The 26,632-nt window shown below is 49.5% G+C and overlaps 1 protein-coding gene across 9 annotated transcripts in view; it reads right to left on the reverse strand.

Moving 5' to 3' along the window:
• OSBPL1A (oxysterol binding protein like 1A) overlaps window positions 1–26,632 on the reverse strand; it is a 2,815,351-nt gene that overhangs the window by 905,248 nt on the left and 1,883,471 nt on the right. The window lies entirely within an intron of this gene.

The raw sequence follows: 26,632 nt of genomic DNA on the forward strand, positions 1-26,632 counted from the left end.
AATCCATCCGGCCAAGGCCTCTATCGAGACAGTCGCGGCGGCCCTGGCTCAGCCTGTGGAGGCTACACCAGTGGTGGCGACCTCGGGGCCCAGAGTCTCCCTGCCACCGCAGAGGGAGTCCTCTTTCTTGCCCATCGACAGGACCCCCGTGAAACCTCCGACGGAGAAGAAAAAGGGGGGGCAGGAGGTCGTCGTGGATTCGGCCTCAACCTCTGAGGAGGAGCTGATCGAAGTCTTTAGCCACAGCGTTGGCGTGGAAGAAGACCAGCTCGTCGGGAGGGACCCTGACGTAGGAGACGACGAGAATGTCGAGGGTGCCGACGGGGCTCCTGACCGCCCGTCAGACTTCCCTCTACCAGTGCCACAAGACAACTCGGCGGCCATTTCGGTTGGCTATACAGTCCTTATGCTGTGAGATAAGGACGAGACTGCCGTTACCACCGACGGAGGAACCGCTCCCGACGGGGGACCCGGAACCAGGCCCTTCTGGGAGCCCTCCCCCTAAGAGAAGAAGGATTCATCCTCCACCTCCTTTTCAGCCATCGCGCCCTGTTCAGCCCTCCTCCCCGTCCACGACACGTGGGGATGATACGGGGACTGACACGGCCGCGACAGGTACGGACGACGAGGTTTACGACGAGAATCCCGCGGCAGGAGATTCACTGCTAAAGAGTTACGAGTAAATTGTGCTATGGACAGAATTGAGGGTGTGGGGGGGTCCATGGATGGGACCGAGGAGAGAAGGGTGGGGGTGGGGAAGGGGTTTGTTGTAACTTTAAAGTTAACCAGTGGAGCTGAAATGTGAGATCTGGCAAGATATCATTACCAGGTGCACAGTGTGAGTCTCAGTGATGTGATTCTACCGTTTTGTGTTTTTCATCTGAAACTCTTCATGAAAAGATTTGAACAAGAAGAAAGAACCTGTTAGAAAGAAGAGTTTAGAATTTAGGAAACAAATTCCCTGGGATAGGATAAACTCACTTGGTATCATAAATCAGATACCAGGAATCTATGTGGATTCAACACAACTGTGAGAGACCAAGAGAGAACCACCGGAAATTACTAATACGTTCGAATCAATGACTAGAGAACTATCTATACCCCTATTTTACCACTTCAAATAAACGCCAAAAAAAGAACATTCGAATGAACAAAATGTGTTAAACGACAGAACAAGAGCTAAGACAAGCCTGTTGAAAATAGCCAAAAATAAAGATGATTGTCAAAGCAAAAAGGGAATACAGGGAAGGTATAGAACTCAAAAAGCAAAAGTATGAAGAGAGAAAGTGGATCTGAATTCTACAAGCGGTTAATAACAAAGACTCCAAAGTGTTCTGGAGAATAATAAATATTACCACATTAAAGAACAATGCTAACCCAGAGAGGGTGTAACCAAGGAGGAGTGCTAGATCCATTTTAGAAGCCTGTATTGTAATTCTAATGTAAGGGGTAAAAGCAATCAAACCGGAAATTCATGGCAATTATATACTGATAGTTTATGAGCCCTTTTCGAATGGAAGTAGTAGCTAAAGCAACTGAGCTTGAAAACAGCGTCTGCGCAGTGTTAGGCAGAAACCTGTGCAGTTCCCTCTGGGACCACTGCAAAAGATTTAGGACTACAGGTGTTTGGCAGTAAACCCACTTGGTAGCAGTCTGTACCACACAGATTCACTTGGTAGCTGTGGCTGAGCAGTCAGACTTCCCTCAAGAAGAGTTAGGCAGTATACAGAGTATTCACAATAGGTCAAGAGAACACAATAGAACAAGTAAACACTGACCAGGGCTTGGTGTAAAAGAGATATAATTATTTAAAACCACATCTAGAAAAACACACAGGCACTAATAGTAAGTAATCCAAAAACACGGTCACTAAAAGATATACACTCCCTTAAAAGAATATTAGACAAGTCTTAAGTAAAGCCCCCACCTATTTTCAGACAGCGGTGAGCGCTTAACGTAGATGGCACTCTAATAATTCGTTTTAAAAAGGGAGAGAAAAGCAGAGAATAATATGAAACAGATCCCAACACTTTGGTAAGATCAAAGCAAGAGAGGAAGGCAAGTAAAACCGTGAAGTTAGAGTTCAGGAGGCCGGATCCACTTTAAGAGGATCAGAACGAAATGTGTCCAAGGGCACACGGTTGAAGTGCACAAGAGTCTTGCAAAGGTTCAAAAAGTGTTGGACCACAAGAAAGGGACCAGTTAGAGGGTCAAGGCGGCCAGCCCAGTCCAGAAGGCTAAGGGGTTATTATTACCTTGTAGCAATCTTTAGAAAGGGAGGCCTGGCGGACACGGTACCTTAAAGTGGTGAGAATACTCCAGCGGGGGCAGTTGTTCCTGGCAGCGGATGCAAGTCGGTGCTTCGTCCAGGGAAAGAGAAGATCTCGTAGGGGAGGAAGACAGGAGTCCGTTGCACTGCCAGGGAAGAAACCAGCCGCGGAGTTTCTCAGGTACAAGGAGCGGTCCGTGGATTCGCGGTCCAGTGGTAAGTGGCTATCCGGTTGCCGGGGTGCTTGGCATGGGCAATTCCACCACAAACCGGTCTGTGGTGCGGTGAGAAGAAGGTAAACTGATCGTGCCCACCAGTTAGGGGAAGAAGCATCTCCAGCCGGGAGATCTTCTCTGTCGCCGGGAAGTGGTGAGTCGGTTCCGCAGGGCTCCACCGGTGGTGTCGTCGTGGTAGGTCGGCTCAGCTTCTCCCTCGTCAGATTCTCAGGTCCTGTGGTGACTTCTGAAGTTCCAGTCCCAAAAGCCCTGCTTTTATGCAGCATACCCCCATTCACTCAGCCTAGCTGTCAATCAAACATGCCAAGTGGTGAGCCGGCCAGAGTGCGACTTGAGTTACCAAGGTAACTCAGTCCAGGGTGCCTAAACCCCCTCCCACACCCCCTGTGGTACCCAGACAGAGTGGCACCACTTTTGGAGGATTCTGTGGAGAAGCCCGCCAAAAAGTGGAACAAAGGGCTCGACTTGGGTTGGAGTCACAGAAGAGAACACAAACGCCATTTTAGAATCGAGTCCTGGCAAAAAATACCAACCGGCAAATTAATATTAAATAAATAAACCGGCGGTATGTTCGAGGCTATGAGAATTAAATAATTAAAGTTGGTAGCCTCGAACAATGGGAAAATCTCATAGGGAAATATTCGCAGTCGAATATAAAAAGTAGTTTCCACTGCCACCAGCCAAAACTCGATCAGGGGGGACGGAGATGTTCCCCCTCGACTAACAGTCCCCGGGGCAATCGAATTGCCCCGACCAGTACATCCACAATATGATGTTTTGTACTGGTTTCTGGTATTAATTTGGGACTAGTAAAGCCAATGGTGACTTTACATGCCCTGGGAGACAGTAGTCAGTCCCAGGGTATGGAGTCTATGGTGGGGTGTCACTATGACACCCCTGTGTTACTGCACGGAGGGTGCTGTGTAACACACATCGTAAAAACACATGAGACCCTATGGAGTAAAGGACCCCATAGCCCATAAAACACATTAACAGTCAAAGGAACACCATAAATCATGTCCAAGAGCGGGAGAAAAAGAGTCTCACTCTTGGCTGCTGGGGGACTCACTAGGTTAGGAAATTCAGCCTAAAGAGAGAATGCTCCCTAAAACGCACATGGGCCGGTTAGAATTCCAATAGAATTCTATAACGACAACCTTTCATTCTGGGCTCCATATATCACTACCCTATTTAATGCTGTGAGCAGTTCTGAACAGGTCCTGGAATCTTGGCGAAATACCAAAATAATGGCAATATATAAGAAGGGAGGGAAAATTGATGCAGCACACTATCGTGCCATTTCATTATTAGACTTTTTAGATGACAAATATAGAAAAGTTCTTAAGCTGAGACTTGAAACCTGGGCTAATTAAAATAAAGACATGAGCCCCTGGGCAGGAGGACTTTCAATGGGGGGGATTAGCTGTGTGGATCATGTATTCAGAGTTCTACTGATCATTCATAAATACATATCGAATGGATTGTGTCCATCCACGTATTCCTCATGCTATTGTTATTCATATCCCAGCTTAGCTGCTTCGGAAAACTTTTTCACCAGAGGGTGCTGTGTTCGAGACAACAGAGTAATAGTCCCTCGAGAGCCGCCGTCGAGCGTCGTCGTCATCCGCTTGTATAAAGGGCTCGAGCAGCGCCCTTTACTTCAGTTCCATTTTTCCGACGCAACTGCGACGATATCCTCGTCATATACTCCCACCACACCCAAGACGGTTCAAAAAATGTCACAAGTGTGGTGGGAAAATGTCAATAACCTACCCCCATCAGAATTGCCTCTGGTGCCTCAGCCCAGACCATCGGGTTGACGAGTGCGGTTCCTGCCAGCCCATGTCCAATAAGGCTCTTAGGGAACGTAGAGGTAAGCTGGCAGTGGGGGAGGAAACCTATAAGTCTTCCAAAAGACAAAAAGATTCGGATGAATCTAGTCGAAAATCTCAACATGAGTCGAGGAGGTCGAGATCAAAGAGTCGCTCTGGGAAATCCTCCTCGTCTTAGATGAAAAAGTCAAGAAAGCGATGTCACAGGTCTTCTTACTCCTCTTCCTCTTCTGAGAGGAAAGTAACTTATCTATCAAAGCACAAATCCCCAGAAAAATGGGAGGCCTATAGGGCTTCGATGCTTGAAATATTCGAGAAAGCGACCCAGACCCCCTCAAAGTTGCCGCGTGGTGATCATACCTCTACCCAGTCTAAAAGTGACAGAGGGAAATCAAAATCTAAACACGCGAGAGCCGAAAAAGAGTCGAGAGTGTCATCAAGGGAAAGTTCCGACGCCTCGTACTAAGTCAAAACATCTGGTGCATAAATCGGTGGTAGCGGAATCGACATTGGCGTCGAAGTAGTAACTCGACTCGACACAGTCGACGACTACTGCGTCAAAGTCGCTGATGAAAATGGCGTTGACGCCTTTCACTGTATTGAAGCCTTCTCCGACAGTAACGAAGCCGCCTTTCAAAAACGTTGAAGCCAGCGTCTTCTTTATCGACGCCTTTGACGCCCTTTATCGAGGCATTCATTAATCCCGATACCCAAGTCGACGCTATTACCCATGACTAAATCGATACCACCCTCTTTACCTGAAAAAGTTTTCCTTCCTCAACCTAGACAGGAATTTTTCAGATCCACGTCATCCATTTTTGAAGAATAATCCTCTGAAGACGATGTCACTTCAGCTGAAGTTAGGTCTGGAACCAGAGAGGTCCCTGCAGAGCTAGTGGACCCGAATTCCAAAATAACAGATCTTTATGACTGTCTCCAAAATGCCAGTGGCCTAGACACTTCACCTGAAGTGGATTTTGAAAGACCAGACCCCACAGATCATGCTGATCCTAATTATAGGAATCTTATGCAAAGGGTCATTGATTTTATGGGTTGGAAGGCAGCTTCCCCAGATTTCGACCAGGATGATATGACGGACATCTTGAGTGAAGGTCCTCTAAAAGATCCTGTTCTTCCATTCTATAAAGCACTTCAGCAGAGGGTGATGGTGAATTGGAATACTCCTGATTCCATTCCAACATTGAACAAGAAATTTGTACCAAAATACAGGCCATCATTATCAGATGCGGAATATCTATCTAGACATCCCTCCCCTGAAAGTCTAGTGGTTCAAGCTGCAACCTCCACTAGACAATCAGCTTATCCATCAATACCACCAGACAGGGATGATAAAAAAAGTTGATGCTTGGGCCCGGAAAGTTTTTAGTTCGGGCAGCATGGCCCTTAAATCGACTGTCACTTGCACTTTAGCAAGATTTACATATACCCTGTGGGACTGCATGACATCAGCGGCTGAACGCTTCCCGCAAGGTGAGGAACGGGATGGTTTCCTGGCTATAGTAAAAGATGGTAAAGAGGCCATGGAGAAATGCCTTCAGTCAGGACTGGACACTGCGGATAGTGTAAGCAAGTCCATGGCATCTAGCATGGTCCTACACAGGTTTGCATGGCTAAGGAAATCTGGCTTTGCACCTGATGTGCTGTCTAGATTACTTAATATGCCCTTTGACGCCTTGAGGTTGTTTGGCAGCAAGGCAGACAAAAGCTTGGAGAAGCTGCAGACCTCAAAAGCGGCAGCAAAATCATTTAGCGTCGCTATAAAACAGCCTCAACAACACTCTTACGCGGGCTCATCTTCCTGGAAGAGTCGCCCCTTTCGCTGCTTCTCCTCTTTTGGAAATGGGAGGGGGCAGACCAGTCAGAGCGGCCAACAGAGAAAACCCTTTCGTGGTGGAAAAGGGAAAGGTGCTAGATCAGCCACAGCAGAGGCTACTACCTAATCAGCCACTGCTGCAGCCGCTGCAAAGCCACCTTGAGGTCTCACCCACAAAACCCTGGTGGGAGGCAGAATCACTCTGTATCTGGACAAATGGCAGGGCATTACGTCAGATGCCTGGGCACTAGAGATAGTGACCCATGGTTACTGTCTTCCTTTTCATCAAAGACCTCAAAATCATCCACTGGGAGCCAACTCTGTAAAATTCCAGACCCGCTCCTTGTGCAGGAGATTTATTTATTTTTTATTTAAATTTAATTGAATTTTCAACGAAAGGGTGATGCACAGTGGGAAAATGTTATCTTCACATTGTTACATCTTTATCTTATTATGTTTGAACAAGGATCATACAAATATCACAACCAACTTTCCCTTCCCTTTGGGCGTAAAGTTAGTTTCATCCATTCTCCCTCTCCCCAAGACAGTCGGTCAGTTTTATCTTGATAGTTGGCAATAACTTGAACGGTATTTAATGCGAGCTGGGACGTTTTCCTCGTTTGGCGTGCGTGGGCTCATGTTGTGCAACGGGTCTCTTCACCTGTGGGATGGTGCGTGGTGTTTAAGTCTCTTATAAATGTGTGGTGTGCGATGACTCGGAGTCTGCGAGTTGACTTCGTTTTTGGCTTGGGACATATGTTGCGGCAAAGTCGCTCCAGGTTTCTTCGTGATGTGCTGCTTTTCCATGGAGGGCCGCTGTGATTTTCTCCATCGTATATATGTTTGTAGCGATGTTTATCCATTCTTCTTTTGAGGGAGGTGTGCCGATTTCCATTTGATAACTAGGCTCGCTCTTGCAGCTAGTAGCAGTGGAGATGCAAGTCCACTTATGCTGATTAGTTCATTATCTTCTTCTTCTAGGCCGAATAAGGTTAGGAGGGGAGCTGTGTTACTTTCAATGTCGTCTATTTGTTTGATCCATCCGTGTACCTCGGTCCAGTATAAGCAAACTTTTGGACAGTCCCACCACATGTGCCAATAGTTGGCGTCCATTCCGCATTGTCTCCAGCATTTCGGGCTGTTGGTCTGGTACATTTCCGATAATCTGTGGGGGTCATATTGCCATCTGTGAAGTAGTTTTATTGCGTGTAGTTTGTATTGTGCGGCAATTGATATCCGTGATGGTGTTTCGCAAATTGTGTCCCATGCCTGTTGGTTGAATTCTCTGTTGAAGTTCTTCTCCCATTTCTCTTTGAGGTGGGGGTTCGGGTTCAGGTCTTTACCGATCAGGGCGCTATAGGCCTTTGTTCGTGGAGGTCGTGTCGAGAATTTTCTCAAAGGTGGTGAGTTCTCCAAGTATCTTGGATTTCCATTTGCGTTTGTATAGGACGCCCTTCAAGCGTAGGTAGAGGAAGATCGGTAGTGGGTGCAGTTGGAGGGCTTCCTCCAGTTCAGTGATTGCTATGAATTTCTCGTCTCGCCATAGCTGTCCGATCCTTTCGAGTCATGCGTTGAACCAGGTTTGATATCTGGGGTGTTCTAGGATTTCTTCTCTGACTCCTGGGGCCCATAGGTGGCTCAAGTGAGATGGCCATGTGGTTACTCCCGTCACTCCTTTTGCCTCCTTCCATATGTTCCCTATCGTTCCCAGTATTGGATGGTCGCATAGTTTTCGTGTGAGTTTCGGTCTGGGGACCCATAGCCATTCTGAGAGTGTAGCAGGGGTTAGGTTGTCGTTGTCCAGCTGTATCCATTGCAAGTCTTTTCTCTCTCACAGGTGAGGAATGAGGACTCTTAGCTGGGCCGCCTGGTAGTATCGCTGAATATCGGGGAGGCCAACCCCTCCTTGGTCTTTGGGTAATATGAGGGTTTTAAAAGGTATTCTGGGTTTCTACCCTTCCCACAGGAATCCAGTTATTGCCTTTTTCACTTCTTTAAAGAAGTCTTCTGGGATCACCACAGGGAGGACTTGGAAAGGATATAAGAAGCATGCGAGACTGACCATTTTGATGGCGTTCAAGCGTCCCATCCAGGAGATCGTAAGGGGTCACCATTTTGCGAGGTCTGCTTTACATGCGGTGGGAAGTTGGCCTCATATATGTCGTGATGTTTCTCGTTAAATTGATGCCCAGATATCGGAGAGTAGGGCCTCCGATGGTAAGGCCTAATTGGTCGAATTCCGCTTTCTGGGTTGTGGTGGGTTCGTGTAGTGGCAAGAGGATGGATTTGATTGTTAACTTTGAAGCCTGATAGTGAGCCATATTCTTCAATAAGTTGCATCACTCGGGAGGATTGACGTCATCGGGTTCTGTATGTGTAGTAGAATATCATCTGCATACAGGGCCAACTTATATTCCCTTCCTTGCACACGCATGCCTTCAACTCGTTGATGTGCTCTGAGAATCAAAGCCGATTTTCCATAGTGTTGCTTCCAGGAAGTGCCATTCGACCCTGTCAAACGCTTCCTCTGCGTCGATGGACAACAGTGCAGGTGTAGTCAGCATTTTCCTAGCCTCGTGTATGAGGTGGAGAGTCTTGTGGGTGGAGTCTGTTCCCTGTCTACCAAGGATAAATCCGACCTGGTTGTTGTGGATGATGGCAGGCATGTATGTTTCCAACCATGCAGTGAGGACCGGTGTGTAAATTTTGGCATCTATATTTAGGAGGGAAATAGGGTGGAAGGAAGCGCACTGTTTGGGGTCTTTGCCCTCTTTGGGGATAACCGTGATTAGGGCCTCGGAGAAGGATTCGGGAGCAGAACCGGTTTGGAGGATATGGTTAAATAGTTCGACCATAAACGGAAGGAGGGTATCAATGAAGGTTTTGTGGAACCCTGTCATGTAGCCATCGTTTCCGGGGACATTCCCTGTTGGGAGCCTTTTGATTGCATCTTCTACTTCTTTGTCTGTGATAGGGGCGTCAAGGGCTTGTGCTATTCCCGGGGATAGACTTGGGATAGTCATCTTATCCATATATTCTGTGATTACCCTCTCATCGTGTATGGTCTCAGAGGTGTACAGTTTTTCGTAGAAGTCGCCGAAGGCTTCGGGGATGTTGGAAGGGAGATCCCGTGAGGATCATTCTCTTTTTCTATGGCTGATACCCATCTTTCTTTGCGTTGTCCATGGAGCCTGGCTGTGAGCAGTGCATCTGCTTTGTCTCCTTTCTCGTAGTGTTTCTGTTTCAGATATTGAAGTTTGAGCACGGTTTGGTCTGTTTCTAATTGTCGCAGTTCCTCTCTCTTTCTGGTTGCCTCTATTATTTTTTCTTCCCTCTCAGCGTCTGCAGTTTGGGCGCTAAGGCCTAATTGCGCTATTTCGTTTCTGAGCTTATTCTCTATCAGATAGCGCTCCCTTTTCTTTGCCGCTCCCTCTTTGATTAGTACACTTCTTCACGTGGCTTTCCCTGCTTCCCATACCATGTTCCTCGAGACTTCACCGGTGTTGTTTCGTTCTAAATATTCATAAATGTCCTTTGCCAATTGGTCTCGGAATATTGGGTCCTTCCAGAGCGTCTCGTTGCAACGCCATTTCGAGCTTCTGCGGGGGAACATCATCTGGCTGAGGGTGATCGTGACCATGTTGTGATCTGACCACGTTGTGGGGGATATTTTTGATGTGGACAGCACCTCTGTTAACTCTGGTGTGAGGTATATATAGTTGATTCTGGTATATGTGGCGTGCGGTGCGGAGTAGAATGTAAAGCTTGTTTGGTGGGGGTTCATATAGCGCCATGCATCTTTGAGTTTGTGTGAGTCCATCATGTCTATTACTTCTGAGCGGCCAGCCTCTGGCGGGTTATTCGCCTGTGGGTTGCCGGCTTTGTCTGTCAAGTGTTGGATCTGCCCAGATATTGAAGTTGCCTCCTACGATCACTTTGCCTTCTGCTTCAAACATGACTTTTGGGACTTTATGTCAGAGGAACCTGGATTGTCCAGAATTGGGGGCGTATATGGAGGCAAGTGTGATGGTAGTGCCATGTATGTTACCGACTGTTAGGCAGAATCCTGTGCAGTGCCCTTAGGGACCACTACACACAATTAAGACTACAGGTGGCAATACAAGTTTTACCTTTGGTACAAGCCTCTACTACTATGTTAAAGTGGTAGCAGTAGTGGAGCAGCCAGGCTTATCTCAAGAGTATATGAGCAGTAGCAGAGATTACACAAAGGAACCACAATAACTGTGACTCAAGCAAACACTGACTCAAGGTTTCAGGTAGAAAAATATAAGTACATTTATTTTTAAACCATTTGTTATAAACACAACACTTCTATTAATTCAAAACCACACGTAAAATATACTACAACTAACCAATTCACTTTGTTACGGTATGACTCAAGGTAAGTACCCTGTGTTTGAATGGACCAATTTTATGAAACAAGACACGTTACCGTGAATACGATTGTGATCACTTTTTGACAGTTCTGTCTACTAAATAAACGCGTATCCATGACAAGAAATGCTACCGGGGCAAAAACACACTTACCACCCGAGATACCCAGAGGGAGTTGGAGGCAAAAATCATAGGCAATATTATAGTTAGGCAGACAGAATAGAAGAACATTCATAAACAGGAATTCAAGAGTCAAAGGGCCGGAGCCAGGGTCAAGTGACACCAGGTGCCTGTTGTCGAGGATCACACAGTCGGACAGTTCACGATTCAACGTAGCCAAGAGTACTTTGATACTGTCAAGGTTCGGAAGCAAAAGTTATAAGAAGGAGCGAAAAGTAAGGACAAGCCTTAAGGAAGAGAAAGAGGGATTCACCCAAATTTCTCAAGCAGGACACAGTACCTTTCTGAAAGGATGAAGCTGGTGCCACGGCAGTTGTTCCTGTTGGTTTCCCGCAGACCCACGGTTCCTGGAGCTTCGATGTGAAAGAGGATGTCTGGACAGGTCTGCACCATACTGGGATGAAGCCGACAGCAGCGACGATGAATAAAAAGTGTGCTCCTTAAAAACAGGAGAAGCTCTTCAGGTGGCTATCCGGACCACTACAGCAGTGTGCAGCGATTTCGACCACGAAGGGATTCCTCGGGCTGAAGAAGACGAGCTGGTTATCCCCACCAGGCTCAAGGGAAGAAGACTCCGGACTGGATCTTCTCTTAGTCGTTGAAGGGTAGATAGCTCAGGACTGCAGCAGGGCTTCACTGGTACGGGATAGTTGCAGCAGTCGCCCTCTACTCCGCTTCTCTTCGGTTCCTTGAAGTTCCAGTGGCGACTCTCTGACTTCTAGCCCAAGAGACCTTCCTTTTATGCGAAAATCCCCCATTCACACAGCCTGGCTGTCAATCACCCAGCAGGGGGGTTGTCCGGCCCAGACAACCACCTCAGCCGATCATGGCAAAGTGTGACTTTTGTTTCCCAAGATACCCTGTGCAGGGGGTGACTACACCCCTCCCTCACATTCAGCCCACCTAGACACCCAGGTGCCTGGAGGAGGGCTTCTGAGCAGAAGCCTGCCAAAAGACAGTGAACAAAGAAGGCAAACCTGGTTTGCCACGCAAATTAAAACTCAAGAAGGACTTTAACAAAAAAAAATGGCGGATAAACCCGACCAGAGCCAAAAGAAAAAGTATTTGGTCAAGCGGGTTTAAGTTCGAGGCCAATATAATAGCCTAAAACAATACCACGTTTATCTAGTAGAATCGCAGTAGAAAAGTTAGGGTAGATACCACTGCCACCAGCCAAGTCTAAATGTTAAAAGATTGAAAAAATGCTCTAGGAGGTACAGATACAAAGGGATACGAAGTAACCCTTTGCAGTACTCCATGGAAGATGGGGTGTACTGGATCTGTGGTAAATTGACTAAGTAAAGTAAATGGCAACTTTACCCTTTTCTGGGGGACTCTAGTCAGCCCCAGAAATGGAGTCGGTGGGAACTCTAAAAGACAACCCTGTGTTACTGCACTGAAGGTGCTGTGTAACACACATAAGAAGGGGGCTACTGAAGTGGTGTACTTCAGAGTCCATAATCATAAAAACAGGTAAAATACACATGGCAAAACATGGGTAAGAGTGGGGGGAAAAGCTCACACTCTTACCAAGTGAAAGAAATACACTCCAGAAGTCCAGCAAAGCTGCTGGGGGACTCACTAGGTGAGGGAAATTAGCCATAAAATGAGAATTCTCTTTAACACCGACCAGTACGATCGATCTGCTGCTTACTGCCCAAGTTTTCCGGACATCAAATTGGAGTCGTTTGCTGATTAGGATGCCGACGCCAGCTTTCCGGAGTGGGCTTGAGCTCCAGTGTTCAGCTCCAGACCTGGCGTACAGAACTCTTCTTTCTTCCCCTTTGATCTATGTAGTTTCCTGTAGGAAGAGTATGTCGAGGTCTGCTCTTTGGAATTCCGTGTTCAGTAGTTACCTCTTAGTGGGGGAATTGAGTCACTTGACATTCAGTGTCCCAATTGTAATCGTGCCGGGCCCGTCGCTTGCAGTGTTGCAGTTAATGGCCATTGATGTGTTTCCTTCGTTTGTTTACTGGGTCCCATTTTTTATTGCTGCATGCCAACGAGGTTAAAGTTTTTTGTTGGATGTGCCTGACTGTCTTGAGTGTCAATGTTTTTATCTCCCCTCACCCCTCCCTCCCGCAGTGTTCTGCAAACTAACATTCCCTTCCCTCCTCCCTCGTTCACCTTTGTGCCCCCTCCTGTCGAGGGCTTCCATCCTTGATTGGTGTGTCCGCTTCGGACTGGGTGAAAACAGTCAGTCCAACGTCGGACCACCGGTGGGAACTGTTACTGCACGGTCCTTCTGGCAAATACAATCACTAACATTTTGAGCCCCCTTCCCGCTCCCCTCTCCCCCCAAACGCTTAGAACTCAACATTAACTTTCATAAAAGGATATACAGTGAAACATGTCGTTTCATGGTGCATCTTCAGCTGATCGTTCCACCTCTCCCCTCCAGGGGGGACTCTTCCACGAGTCTGGCCCCATGTCGAAGAAGTGTGGGTCGCCTAATTCTTAACGGACACTTTCGCTGTCTTATTCAGATTCCGGACTCTTAATTACAGGCCATTGAGATGCTGTTTTCATTTGTCGTTGTCCGGCGTGTTACCCCGCCTGTACTTTCTTGATCCCTTCACTCTTTTTCTCCTTGGTCCCTGAAGTGCCCATCGCGATCCAATTTGCTCAGGTTCTCGTCAGTCTCCTTCTCTTGGACCTGTTCCAAGGAGTTCCGCAATGCAATCTCAGGATCTCCTCTTCCGATCGTAACTGTATTCTCTTGCTTCCGTACTCGAATGTGAGAGAGAAGGGGTATCCCCATCTGTATCGGGTGCCTTGTTCTTTGAGCCATTTCTTCAGTGGATTACAGAGGCGTCTCAGGGCCAGGGTGAGCGAGGATAAGTCCTGGAATATGGTTATCTGGGCTCCTCCGAGGGCGAGGGGACCTCCAGATCTGGCTTTTTCTAGAATCCTGGCTCTGTCCTGGTATCGATGGAATCTGGCGAGGACTGATCTTGGGCCACTAGGTGGTCCTCCAGCCCTGTGTATATTCTCTGTTTTGGGCTCATCGATTTCTTCGTCCGCCGTCAGAATTTTGATGATGTCGTGAATTGTTTTTTTGAGTTCTTCCTCTGTTTCACCTCCGTGTTCCGGAATGGCGAAGCAGCGCAGGTTTCTTCTCTCACGGTTTTCTAAATCGTCCATTTTTAGTCGGAATTCCTCTTCTCTTTTCTCGATTTCCCGTATTCTGAGGTCCATTTGAGTTTCGAGGGTATCAATGGAGGCCTGGTTGTTTTCAACCCCTTCTAGTCTTTCCACAATGTTGTCCATTCTCTGTGTTATTTTATCTATTTTATCGCCTAGGTTGGCTCCCATGCTTTTTTATTTCATTCAGGAGGGCTGCGATGTCTCGGAGGCATCCATCGTTTCTATGTTTTTATTCCCTGATAGCGACGGGAGCGGGTTGTAGACATATCTAGCCAACTTCACCTTACTGTTCATGGGGTGGTTACTGTGGCAGAGGAGGCACACGCCCCTACTTCGGGGGCCCAACCCTCTGCTCTACAGTGTGTTCAGGTGGCTTCAAAATGATTCCAGGTTGTTGGATGGTGATGGGGTCTACCGTATGCGCCAGAGGCCAATGAGGGGGGTGTAGATCTCTTCAAGTCTGTGCGCCTTCTGGTCCCCCTGTAGTCAGGAGTTACTTAGGTCGCTTTCTGGTTCCACGATGGGCAGTTCTTGCTGGAACTCGAAGCAGCATCCTCTCCAGGGCGCCCTTCTTTATTTATTTTGGAGGGGGCTGTGGTCTCGGTTCGGTCTTTCCCTTCAGTCTGCTGTGGTGTACTCTGCAGACCTACTGTACTCTGGCGTCGTCATATGTTCCTTAGTGGAGTCCCGTGTGAGTACGCTTGAATAGTAGTATGGGTGGCCTTTCCCCAAATCTCTGCACTGCGCGGGCGGTGGGATAAGGTCCTTGAATGGTGAAGGGGCGTTGTGATGGTTCCGGCGATGCCGCTTTGTACGTGTGCGGTTAGTCAGGGGTGGCTTTAGTTAGGTGTGCAGGCTTGCCTTTTATTGCGTCTCCTTCGCTTCCAACGAAAGAGGTGCGCAGGAGTTAAACTTAGCTCGGGTATGATATCAGTACATCTACACTTTCATTTTAGATTGAAAGGCACCATTTACTTTACACATTTGCATGACTTTCACTGCCACGCATCTCAGTGAGTGCTTATTTTCCAATTGCCCTTTAAGCACTCAGGGTTCGTTTCACGTGACTGTGCTGGCAGGGTTATGTGTGTGGGGCATCTAAGCCAATTGACGGGTGCTCCGGCCTCTCCCCTCTCCACCTGTCACCACCAGTCGCTGCGTGAGGCCGACCTGTTGATGGGGCACCGGGTGTTGGGGACAGGGAGCGTTGGACGGGGGATACTATGGAGGGACCCCCCCGGGCTTCTGGCAGTGTCGAGGCGTCTGCCCGCAGAGTGCTGCGCTTCTGGGTGGGGTAGCTTTGCGGGCTCTGCAGCTCTCTGGGGAGTGTCTGCTTACCGCGAACTGATGGAGCTCCTTCTCTGAAACCCTTCTGAGCGTGCCAGGCTTTCAAACTGTGCACTTCTTCGCTGCCCGCATGGATGGGGAGTGTGTGGGGGGGGGGGGTGGGCACAAAGGAAGGTGTCCGGCAGGCCATTCATCCTGGTCACCGTTATCCGTGGAAAACCATTTCCCGGCTGGTGCGTTGATTTCAGCGGGTTTCACTTTCGCTTTTGAGGCGTCCTGTGGCATGCAACTTCGAACTATGGTTTCTCCCCCTTCCTGGCTCCGATTTTCTTCATGTTTTCTCCTGTGGGTGGGAGGGGGGGGGGGGGGGGTAATCAGTCATCCTCTCCTCTGTTTTTCGGGGGGGGTCGTGTGACGGGGCTCTAATCATGTCGTGGACCTGCGGTCAAGTAGCTCACATGGAGTGGAGACTCATCCGTGCGCCCCCTGGTGGTCAACCTGTGCAGGAGATTTTAACCCTGCTAGAGAAAGGTGCAATAGAACATGTACCTGTAGGAACAAGGGTTGGTACTCCCCTTATTTTCTCATCCCCAAAAAGGATGGCAGATTGAGACTCATCTTTAAGAAACTTGAACAAGTTCCTCAGGAAAGACAATTTCAAGATGGTGACCCTTTCTCAGATCCTTCAGGCTCTTCAGCTCCAGGACTGGCTGGTTTCATTGGACCTTCAGGATGCTTACTTTCATGTGCCAATCCATCTCAAGCACCGAAAGTGCCTGAGTTTCACAATTGGTGGTTCTCATCATCAGTTTTGGGTTCTACCATATGGGCTGACCGCCGCCCGAGGGTTTTCACCAAACTGATGGCAGTGCTGGCAGCGAGTATCAGAAGAAGGGGGATTCACGTCTACCCTTATCTGGACGAGTGGCTAATCAGAGTAAGTTCATCCGAACGAGCCCAGGAACATCTGGCCCTGACCTGCCACTTCTTACACAGACTGGGCTTCTCCCTCAATTACAAGAAGTCACAAATGATTCCAAGCAAAAGACTCCAATTCATCGGAGCAGTCCTGGACACTTCCTCAGGAAAAGCCTCGCCTCCCAAGGAGAGAGCTCACCACATTCTGCAGATGGTAACGTAGTTTTAAAATGCCCAACATCTACCGGCATTCGACTTTCTAAGGTTGCTAGGCCTCATGGCATCCAGCATTTTTCTGGTGCCAGAGGCCAGATTGAGGATGAGATCTTGTCAATAGGCCCTCAGGATTCAATGGTACCAATTTTCGGGGGAGATGTCAGATATTCTGCAAGTCTCAACCAAGGTGGCTTAAGATCTTCTATGGTGGGCTTGCAAGGAGAATATCCTCAAGGGGGAACCTTTTTGGCAACCATGGCTGGAGATAACGGTAGTGACGGACACCTCACTCACGGGGTGGGAAGCCCACACCAACGATCTGACAATCAGCTGTCGATGGTCTCCATCGGAGAGTTTAAACTACACATCTTCTCTTGCAATAGGAAGTTCAGGTTCTCCATCCAGAGTTCAAGACACGCAGCCTTCACGCATGGTTTCTGAGAGGCTGAGATATAAGGATTGGGACCTCCCGGATGATGTAATGGAGATTTTGCTTTCGGCCAGTAACTGGTGCAAGGATAAGAATGCGGATCCATTCCTTTTTTATACTCCAACAGTACTTTCTTTTCTCTTACACTTAGCCATTTTGGGGCTCCAAGTTGGTGCTATAAAAGGATATTTGGCAGTGCTATCTATCTTTAAGCGTTCCTCGGAAGAGGTATCCCATTTTAAAATGCCCTTAGTAATTCAATTCTTGAAAGGGCTAAAAAATCCCCCCCCCCAACCCCTGACACCTTTTCAGGTGCCCATCTGGGATTTGAATTTAGTCTTAAAGTTTCTCATGGGTGCCCCTTTCCAACCTTTACATTCTTGCCCATTAAGACTTCTCACTCTTAAAACTATTCTATTGGTGGCTATAACATCAGCCCGCAGGGTAAGTGAGTTGCAGGCACTGTCTTGTAAGCCGCCTCACACCATTTTCCATAGGGACAAGGTTATTCTAAAAGGCAAACCATCTTTCTTGCCTAAAATAGTTTCTGATTTTCATCTGTCACAAAAAATTACCTTACCTTCTTTTCATTCTCCGCCTCACGCTAGTAAGGAAGAGGAAAGGTTACATAGACTGGACCCAAAAAGGGCTCTCAGTTTCTACATTTCCAGATTGGCAAATCTTCGACAAAGTGACCAACTATTTGTTGGGTATACTGGACACAAATTGGGTGTTGTAATATCTAAATAAACTCTATCCAGATGGATAATTCTAGCAATCTCTGAATGCTATAAATTAGCTGGGAAAGAGCCTCCAGAGGGATTAAGGGACCAGGCATGGCAACTTCCACGGCTCTTCAGAGGGGTGTCCCGGTGCAGGATATTTGTGCTGCGGCCACCTGGTCATCAATGCACACCTTTGTAAAGCATTACTGCTTGGACTCTACTTCATGTCAAGGAGGACTATTTGCAAAAGATGTCCTTCATTCAGTCCATAATTAAAATTTCTAGTACTCCAACCTCCAAACCTACCACTGCTGATGAGGAATACGTGGAAGGACACAATCAATTTGAAGAACAAGTTACTTACCAACTGTAACGTTCTTTCGATTGGATGTTCCTCCAACGTATTCCCCATCAACCCTCCCAACCTACCCCTCCGTACAGTTTACGCCAGTTGCACTCGAACTTCCTTCAGAGCCTGAGGACTTAAAGCCTGATCAGCTGATGCGACCATGAACACCGTAAACACAGAACTGAGGTAAAGGGCGCTGCTCGAGCCCTTTATACAGTGGATGACGTTGACGCTCAACTGTGGCTCTCGAGGGACTACGACTCCACGGCCTCGAACCGAGCGCCCTCTAGTGAAAAAGCTTTCCGAAGCAGCGGAGCTGTGATACGAATATCATAAAATGAGGAATACGTGGGAGGAACATCCAATCGAAAGAACGTTCCAGTAAGTAACTTGTTCTGATCTGTAAAGTGCTGATTTTATTAGCTTTTTCTAAAGCAGTTAAAGGCTGCATCTGACAGCGTGCCAAGGTCTGTGCTAGCTGTCCTTGACCTTCCTCCAGATCTTTTGGGCAACATTAAATATCTGTAATGCAACAATGGCAATATTAAAGCACCTTTTATATTTGGAGCCAAGGGACAGGTTATGGAGTCTTTCCCTGTGGAAAAGGATGTCCGGCAAGGTGGCATCCCTGGCGCCAATATTATTTTGCATGTAAATAATGATATAAACACAAGGCCAGGCAAATTGGGGGCAAGGGGTGACCCGAAGTCTAGCGGTGTGACGAATCTGGACAGTTGGTCCCTTCTTCCCCGATGGGTGCCTCCCCCTCTTAGGTTAGGGAGGTGAGCTGACTCCACAAGACCCTACCTAGGGGTCTGGGCAAGTGGGACCTCACTGGGAGTGACTCCCATCTCAGGGACAAGGACTCCCAGTCTGATAAGGACCTCTCAGAACAGACTTCATTTTCTGCCTACATGGGAACTGAAAATCAGATGATAGTGTTATGCAAATGTGTGCATTGAGGCCCACATAGACCCCAGACAAATTTCCGGAACAGGGACTCCGCTCTGTAGGGCAGAGGTGGAAACCAGTCCTCTGATTGAATGAGCTCTGAGACCTTTAGGCACATATTTCCGATCAGATTGTAGCATTCAAAAATGTAGAGGTAGGAGGAGCCACCAGGGGGCGCCGAGATGTGCTAAAGCTTCTCAGCTGTTCTCCTCCCCAGGGCGGCCTTTTTTTGGAATTGGGTCCTCCCAGCCCGATTGTTGCCGTGTGCGGACCCCCCCAGGGGCTAGCGTATGCCCCCGTGACCAGGAGGAGCGAACTCCCGGTGTCGGAAGGTGCCGGGAGTGAGGAGTTCGTAGCTCGCAGGGTGCCGAGCCTGGAGTCCCCGCCGAGGAGAACCGAGCGGCGCCGTCTCGCTGGCGGTGGGGGAGGGGCGGAGGCTCCAGCGATCGGATCGGCACCCCCCCGGGCGGCCTGGCGGCGGATTCGAGGCCCCCCCCCTAGGCGGCGACCGTTGTGTGGCGGCACCCGCGGGAGGGTGATGTGGCCTCTCCCCTGAGCAGAAGAGAAGAGCCTGGGAGAGCGAGCTGCGGCGTTCGCCTGCCCGCGTCTTGGGTGGAGCGAGGAGGGGCCCCTGATCCCGCTGAGGGGGCAGAGCGCGAGGTTAGCGTTCTGGGGTGAGCCCCGGCGGAGGACCTGTGCAGAGGTGGCTGGCCTGTGGAGGTGGATTAAGGAGGTACCAGGAGGCCCTCGGATTGAAACAACGCGCCCCCCCCCCCGACCTGCTCAACATCTGCCTACGGTATGGTGATCTGCGGGGGGTGGCGCGAGATGCCGGTGTGCTGCGTGGGCCTGATTTGACCTGGTCGGACCTACGAGGAAGGGGTCTGCACCGGATCTGGAGCGCAGCGGTGTGAAGCCTGGTGTTGAGAAGGGTGGTGTGATAGCCCGGCTCCCCAGGTCATTTGTCGGTATGGTCTGCTGAGAGGGGGCAGCAAGGAGTAGCTAGGACTGTTTGAAAAAGGACCCAGAGGCTGATGTTGGCGAGAGGTCGCACCTGTGGAGGAATCTTGGCTATTGGAGTAGCGACGCTTGAAAACATTGTGGAGTTTGTGGGCCTTGCCTGAGTCCTGACAGTGTCTGTCTTTCTCTGGTTTGGTGTTGGAAGAAGGCGTACGAGGAGTGGATACTGTCTACGGGTTGGAGGGGAGCCCTGATTCCACTTACCTCTCCTCGCTTCCTTGGCTTCGGTGTGGTCTCTGGAGGCATTCTGGAGGGGCGCTCTTGCAGAGCTGGTTGAAGGCCCTTCTTGATACCGTGGCCTGTTGGGGCTCCTCCTGTGGTGAATTGATCTGAGCATCGGCCTATGGAGAGTCTGGAGTGCGGATGCAGGGAGTGAGGCCTCTCCAGCGATTCCGGAGGCCGCCCCAGGGCGCAGGAGAGGTCATCAATATGCAGGTCTCCGACCAAAAAGAAGTTGTTGATACCCAGGACATGGGCCGCAATATGGCAGCTCTTCTTGAGGAGATCCGTGGGTTTAAGGCAGATATAGGGAAGAGACTCGATTCCCTGGATAAGAAGGTGGACGATGTGGAGGATAGAGTTCAGGCCCTGAGAAGCCAATCAATCTTCTGTGGACATCCTTGAGACTCAATTTGACCTGCGGCTGGCGGAGCTTGAGAGAAAGGAGGAAAAGATTGCCCTCAAGCTGGACGACTTGGAAAATCGAGAGAGACGTTCCAATTTGAGGTTCCTCAACATACCGGAGCAGGAGGGAGAGACGCAGGTTGACCTGGAGCGAAAGGTCAAAGAAGTCATAAGCCTTGTCCTTGAAGGAGAGACTACTACTGTTCCTACCGTTGACAGAGCTCATAGAGCAGGGGGTTGTGCGGGAGGCCCTCGCTCTGTCTTAGTGAAGTTCCACTACTATAGAGAGAAGACTAGGATATTGGAGCTCGCTCGTAAAAAAGGTGTGATCGAGTGGAATGGTGCCAAAATCTCCATTTACCAGGATCTTTCTGCACTCACATTGGCTCGACGGAGGCTCTGTGGGCCATTAAAGAGATGGTTGCACTCGAAGGGAGTGCGGTATAGATGGGGGCACCCATTTTCTCTCACTTTCGAACTCGACGGAGACAGACATGTGCTTACCTCGGAGTCCGACATCAGGAGAGCAATGACAGAACTGTTGAGCGACTCCCTTCGGGAACAGGTCAAGCTGGATGATGTTCCCACTGAGGGTACACGCGGGGACTTCCCGGCATCCCTGGGTCGACGCCGCGTCCGGGGACACAGGAAATACAGGAAGATAGCGCCCCCGTCCCCGGGACAGGCGCCGACCTAACTAGAGGACGGAGCCTCTGCTGTCCTCTGACTGCTATTGTGCTCGAAATGGGTTGAGTTTGGTTGGTTTAGCTACGGTCTCTAAGCTGGATCGCTTCATGGTCTGGCGGGTGGAGGGGGGATGCCGGAAGCTGCTTTTTTTTCTTTCCTCTCCTTTGATCATTGGGTCTGGGGGGGCCCGGAAACTGTGGTGTTTTGTGTGAGCTTGTTCGCCCTGGTGGAGGCGAGCCTTGGTGGTCTGAAGGCTTGACTGTATGGGGATGCAGTCCTTTCAGACCCTCACAAGTTGGGTGGGGGGAGAGGGGTGGAGTTGGGTGGGGCAAAAGGGTGAGTTAAGAGCTACCATGTATATTGGGTTCATCATGTATGTTTTGGTTCTTCTTTGGTGGTCACCCCGGTTCGGAGGCGGAGTTCTCATGTGGTTGTCAGTCTGCCCTTATGAATGACTTTCCTTATTCTCTTTCTGTGGGGGTCTCTAAATGTGCGAGGCCTGAACTCTCTGACTAAGGGGTCGCTGGTGCTCAGAGAGTTCCGGCGGTTGAAGTTGCACTTTCTCTTTGTGCAGGAGTCCCATTGGGTTAAGGGGAGAGAACCCGCCCTCAAGTCCAGGGCTATTCAATATCTCTTTCGATCATCATATGGGGTGAAAAGACGGGGGGTTGTGATCATGGTTTCCCCGGATGCGCAGTTCTCTCCCAGAGCGCATAAAGTGGACCCAGAGGGGCGTTTTATTATGGTCAAGGGGGAGTGGAGGGGCAGGTTGTTCACATTGGTGGGAATGTACGGTCCGAACGAGGATCAGGATGTGTTTTGGCAGGGGATGAGCGGGAAAATCAGGGATTTTGCAGAGGGAGCGATCATTGTAGGGGGAGACTTCAATATGGTTTTGCACCCAGACAAAGACAGGAAATCCTCAAACCCATGTCCTGACCTTAGAGCCCAGAGGAAGATGGCAGATTTGTTTCGGAAGGTAAACATGGACCTACATCTTTTAGATGCTCACCCTGATGTTGGTAACCATGATACTCCATTTACTTACTTCTCCTCAGTACATCAGTCATTCTCTAGGATTGACTATGTGCTGGTTGATTCAGTGGTCCATGAATATATCTCTGACTTTAAGGTGGAGACTATCCCATGGTCCGACCATGATATGATCCGTGTTAGTTTGGGGATTCCCCCGGGGGTCAGGGGCTCTTCGCGATGGATTTGTAATGATTCGCTCCTGCAGGATAGTGTGTTAAGGCAGTCCCTGCTAGACACGATAGTTGAATTCTTCACCTTAAATGACACTGGAGAGGTGGGGATTGGAGGAGTGTGGGATGCATTTAAAGCTACGATCAGAGGTGTTTTGATAGAAATGGGAGCCAGGAGGAAGAAGGAAAAGGCTAGGGAAGAGAATAAACTGAGGGAGCAGATTCTGGCTATTCAGCCAGGGGGGAAGCTGAAGACGCAGTTAGACCCGGCCAAGAGGGCTAAGCTTCAACAGCTGAGAGCTAAACTGTCTGCCTTGCTTGTGGGGCAGACGGAGAAGAAGCTTGCGTTTCTAAAGCAGCGATATATGGAGAAGGGGGAAAAGGCAGACAAAGTATTGGCTTGGAGATTCAGGGAACTCCGTAACAGTCGACGAGTCAATTGTATATCTGGTCGGGGGGGGGTGTAAGGTGGCTGGAGGATGACCAGATTGCGGAACAATTTAAGTCATACTATGAAACCCTTTACACTTCTGAATATTTTGGTGATGGGTCAGATGTGGATCGGTTCTTTGGGTCTCTCCCCATACCCTGTTTGCAGCTGGTGCGCTCGGCTTCTTTGGAACTCCCGATATCTCCTCAGGAGGTTGTTGATGCTATTGCGTCTCTGAAGAATGGCACTGCGCCGGGAGACGATGGATTCACCGTCCGCTTTTACAAGACATTTCGCTCCACTTTGGCGCCGCATTTGTCTAAGGTGTATAACTTGGCCCTGGAGACGAGGTCCCTTCCTCCCTCCATGATGTCGGCTCTCATTGTGGTCATCCCGAAGGAGGGGAAGGATCCCTCCTCGTGTCAATCATATAGGCCCATTTCGCTTCTAAACGTTGATGTGAAGCTATTGGCCAGGATCTTGGCAAACAGGTTGGCTAGGCTTATTCCCTCTTTGGTTCACGGAGACCAAGTGGGTTTTATTCCAGGGCGGCAGGGATCTGATAATGTGAGGAAAACATTGGACTTAATGTACGAGGTGTCCAAGAATGAGTCTGAGGCTTATCTCCTTTCGCTAGTTTCCGAAAAGTATTTTGATCGCGTTGAATGGCCTTAAATGATGAAGGTGCTTCGAAGGATGGGTATTGGTGATAGGTTCTGTGGATGGGTCGCTGCATTTTATAATGCTCCATCTGCGCGGGTTCTGGTTAATGGCTTCGCGTCCCCGAGCTTTTCACTTTTTAGAGGAACTCGCCAGGGCTGTCCTCTTTCTCCTCTTTTGTATGCGCTAGCTATGGAGCCCTTTGCTATCGCGGTTAGGAGTGAAGAGGCGATTACAGGAGTGCGATGTGGGGAACACGAATTTAAGTTGTCTCTTTTTGCCGACGACATCCTGGTGTATCTATCTGGAATTAATGACTCGCTGCCCCAGTTGTTAGAGTTGATACAGGTTTTTGGACAGTTCTGTGGTCTCAAAATAAATATTTCTAAATCATGTATTATGCCCATGGGAGTGCGCAATGAAGATACTGAGGGTAGAGTGGAGGTGTTTGGGTTGCGGACTGAGAAAGTCAGTACCAGGTATCTTGGGGTGGTAATTCCGAGGGACCTAAGCAAGGTGTTTGAGCTGAACTTTCCTCTGTTGGTGGCCAAAGTTTGTCGCGACCTGGATAGGTGGGCTCCATTGACGCTCTCTTGGTTTGGTAGAATGGTTTCTGTGAAGATGAATGTGCTGCCTAGGCTTCTCTATCTCTTCTCTTCTCTGCCTTGTGCTGTCCCGGACTCCTCCTTTCTTTCGCTTAGGGCGAGAATCCTTCGCTTTGTGTGGGATGTTAAGAGGGCACGAATAAAGCGGAGTACTCTAACACTCCCTAAGACGTTCGGGGGATTTGGTCTTCCCGACTTTAAGTTGTACTACAAAGCGGCCCAGTTGCGAGTCATGTTAGAGCATCTGCGAGATGACCTTAGGACATATTGGACTTTCATTGAAGATGTGCATGTTCATCCTCACAAGGTTAGGGATTTGCTCTGGGCCCCGCCGCGCGCGCTGCCAGCTGTAGCTCGGTCCCACCCAATTCTAGCGGTTCTCTGACGGCTGTGGAGGCCGTGTGGGGATAACAAATTACTATCATCATGGCCCTCTCCCTTGTCCTCCCTGTGGGGACCGCCACTTGATTTGGGGACTAGGGGGTTCCGAGGGACGCAGATGTGGTCTGACCAGGGGCTGGAGAGGGCCGCGCAGCTTTTTGACCAGGGAGGTTTAATTGAATTTCCCCAGCTGTTGGAGCTCCTTCCGGAAAGGCCTCCCTCCATTTTTGACTTCCTGCGACTCAAGGGCATTCTCACGCAAGCAGATTGGGTGGCCTCACTTTCTCGTAAGCTGACCGCTTTTGAAAAGATTTTTGTGGAGGCCAACTCCAGAAAGGGATCCCTATCCAAAATTTATAATGTGTTAATTACGGCGGAGCTAGAGGGGAGGCAGGGGTTCAGGAGCATATGGGAAGAGAGAATTGGCACAACATTGGAGGAGCGGGATTGGGACTCCGTTCTCCGGACCGTCTTTAGGGGGAACCTGTATACTGCAGCCACGGAGCATAGCTTCAAAATTCTGCACTCTTGGCACTGTTCGCCTGCCACTCTGTCTCAAATGTTTCTCGGAGTCTCCCCTAAATGCCCTCGGTGTGCCGGTAGAGGAACCTGGTTCCATATGTGGTGGGAGTGTCAGGTGATTCAAGTTTACTGGGCAGAGTTACTAAATTGGATTAAAGATATCCTGGGAACCTGTCCTGCCCTCCACCCCATGGAGATCTTAAAGGTTACCCCTAGGCCCGAGTGTGAGGAGGGACCCTTCCTCAGGGTAATTGGTGCGATGCTAAGGGGAGGAAGAATGGCTCTGGCCCAGAAGTGTAAGGGATCTCAGAGCACAACGAAGTCAGATTGGTTTCTTAAACTTTTAACAATCTTCACCTATGAGAAGCTTACAGCTATTGTACACGATGACATGCCTTCTTTCTTGCAGGATTGGACTGTAGTGCTTTTGAATACAGACTGTGCTGCACTGAGACTCTGAGGTCCGGGATCGGGTGCAGAGCTGGATGGTGGGTTGAAACAGATCGGCTTCTGCACAAGAGCACCCGAAGTATGAATTTTGATGGGGACTTTGCAGATAGAGCTAACCGGTCGGGCAGCCAGTGATTATACCGAGGTGTGCTCCCAACCATATGGTGACTATTTTTTCTTTTGTCTGTGAACCCTGTGTAGCTCATTGTTTTGGGGGTGGGTGGGGCGGGGGGATCAGGGGGGGGATCAGGGGGGTTGGGGTGTTTTTCTATGGTCCGGTTTGGACTGGTTTTTGAGTTGAGAATATGTCGCTATTGTTAATGAATAAATCCAATAAATACAAAGTGGAAAAAAAAAAGAAAAAAAAAATGTAGAGGTAGAGACAAGATGGCCGCTGACACCAGATAGACGTGCCGGCAGCATCTCTGCAAGCCTGCTGAACATTCATGCCTCTCTCAACACCCGGTGCCATAGAAAGTGACCACATGGCTAGCGAAGCAAACGGGAAGCCATTGAGAAAGGAAACCGAGCCGCAGGCAGCAGAAGAGCGGCGCCCTGGCTCGTGTTGCAGGGGACCGCCCAAGGCTGACTCGGATCCCGGAGCAGGAAGCAGGGACTCGGCAGAAAAAAGGACCCAAACCGGCCCCATCCGCCAGCAAGGGAATCTAGTAGTGCCACAGTAGGGGGGCTGGAGGCTCTGGGTGTCAGACACGGGCCAGAGCATCAAGCACCCGGAGGAGGAGAAGCTACAAGCGTGCGACTGCAGTCAGGAAGTGACCAGGAACGCAGACCGGTGGACCCAAGAAACATCTCAACACGGCCTTGCCTGATGCAACCAGCACGGAGGGAAATGCACAACGGGAGGACCCGTGGGAGCAGAGGAGGAGAACAGGCACTCAGAGCTCCAGCCACACCCTCGCGCAGAGTACAGTGCACCGCCCAGGCCACCACTGGCACCAGCAGAAGGGAGGACCAGACCCGGCCCCAATACAAAGGAGAGGGGTCGTGGCCCAGAAGCACCAGCAACATTGCAGCGGAGCTGCACAGGTTACAGCTGGCCCCCCTTTCAATTAACGGCCACCGCCACACCGCAAGCAAGCCCCAACAGTTTAAGAAGTAGTACTCTGGGTGGGAAGAGTAAAGAGGACAGCAGGAGGGGGGAGGACTCACCCCCTGTGTAGCACAGCGCTACGGGCAGAAGCAAACTCATACTAAGGCAGCATAACTCCTTAAGCCCCAAAGGAGCATCAGAGCACTGAGGGAGAGGGACTACCCCTGG

The sequence above is a fragment of the Ambystoma mexicanum genome, chromosome 5q, assembly GCF_040938575.1.
Source record: "Ambystoma mexicanum isolate Mex_15411 chromosome 5q, UKY_AmexF1_1, whole genome shotgun sequence".
Lineage (NCBI taxonomy): Eukaryota > Metazoa > Chordata > Amphibia > Caudata > Ambystomatidae > Ambystoma > Ambystoma mexicanum.